Source organism: Gobio gobio (genome assembly GCF_949357685.1).
Source record: "Gobio gobio genome assembly, chromosome: 24".
NCBI classification, from domain to species: Eukaryota; Metazoa; Chordata; class Actinopteri; order Cypriniformes; family Gobionidae; genus Gobio; species Gobio gobio.
This window is the reverse complement of record NC_137120.1, coordinates 396,201-398,276: the sequence shown is the minus strand read 5'-3', so window position 1 is coordinate 398,276 and position 2,076 is coordinate 396,201.

Genomic DNA, 2,076 nt, shown 5'->3' with positions numbered 1-2,076 from the left:
TAACCCTCAGAACACCTGCGTTACGCTCATCTCTAACCCTCAGAACACCTGCGTTACTCTCATCTCTAACCCTCAGGACACCTGCGTTAACGCTCATCTCTAACCCTCAGAACACCTGCGTTACGCTCATCTCTAACCCTCAGAACACCTGCGTTACGCTCATCTCTAACCCTCAGAACACCTGCGTTACTCTCATCTCTAACCCTCAGAACACCTGCGTTACTCTCATCTCTAACCCTCAGAACACCTGCGTTACGCTCATCTCTAACCCTCAGAACACCTGCGTTACTCTCATCTCTAACCCTCAGAACACCTGCGTTACGCTCATCTCTAACCCTCAGAACACCTGCGTTACTCTCATCTCTAACCCTCAGAACACCTGCGTTACGCTCATCTCTAACCCTCAGAACACCTGCGTTACGCTCATCTCTAACCCTCAGAACACCTGCGTTACTCTCATCTCTAACCCTCAGAACACCTGCGTTACGCTCATCTCTAACCCTCAGAACACCTGCGTTACGCTCATCTCTAACCCTCAGAACACCTGCGTTACGCTCATCTCTAACCCTCAGAACACCTGCGTTACGCTCATCTCTAACCCTCAGAACACCTGCGTTACTCTCATCTCTAACCCTCAGGAACACCTGCGTTACGCTCATCTCTAACCCTCAGAACACCTGCGTTACGCTCATCTCTAACCCTCAGGACACCTGCGTTACGCTCATCTCTAACCCTCAGAACACCTGCGTTACGCTCATCTCTAACCCTCAGAACACCTGCGTTACTCTCATCTCTAACCCTCAGAACACCTGCGTTACGCTCATCTCTAACCCTCAGAACACCTGCGTTACGCTCATCTCTAACCCTCAGAACACCTGCGTTACTCTCATCTCTAACCCTCAGAACACCTGCGTTACGCTCATCTCTAACCCTCAGAACACCTGCGTTACTCTCATCTCTAACCCTCAGAACACCTGCGTTACGCTCATCTCTAACCCTCAGAACACCTGCGTTACGCTCATCTCTAACCCTCAGAACACCTGCGTTACTCTCATCTCTAACCCTCAGAACACCTGCATTACTCTCATCTCTAACCCTCAGAACACCTGCGTTACGCTCATCTCTAACCCTCAGAACACCTGCGTTACTCTCATCTCTAACCCTCAGAACACCTGCGTTACTCTCATCTCTAACCCTCAGAACACCTGCGTTACGCTCATCTCTAACCCTCAGAACACCTGCGTTACGCTCATCTCTAACCCTCAGGACACCTGCGTTACGCTCATCTCTAACCCTCAGAACACCTGCGTTACGCTAATCTCTAACCCTCAGGACACCTGCGTTACGCTCATCTCTAACCCTCAGACACCTGCGTTACTCTCATCTCTAACCCTCAGAACACCTGCGTTACGCTCATCTCTAACCCTCAGAACACCTGCGTTACGCTCATCTCTAACCCTCAGGACACCTGCGTTACGCTCATCTCTAACCCTCAGAACACCTGCGTTACGCTAATCTCTAACCCTCAGGACACCTGCGTTACTCTCATCTCTAACCCTCAGAACACCTGCGTTACGCTCATCTCTAACCCTCAGAACACCTGCGTTACTCTCATCTCTAACCCTCAGGACACCTGCGTTACGCTCATCTCTAACCCTCAGAACACCTGCGTTACTCTCATCTCTAACCCTCAGAACACCTGCGTTACGCTCATCTCTAACCCTCAGAACACCTGCGTTACGCTCATCTCTAACCCTCAGAACACCTGCGTTACGCTCATCTCTAACCCTCAGGACACCTGCGTTACGCTCATCTCTAACCCTCAGAACACCTGCGTTACGCTCATCTCTAACCCTCAGAACACCTGCGTTACGCTCATCTCTAACCCTCAGAACACCTGCGTTACTCTCATCTCTAACCCTCAGAACACCTGCGTTACGCTCATCTCTAACCCTCAGAACACCTGCGTTACGCTCATCTCTAACCCTCAGACACCTGCGTTACTCTCATCTCTAACCCTCAGAACACCTGCGTTACGCTCATCTCTAACCCTCAGAACACCTGCGTTACGCTCAT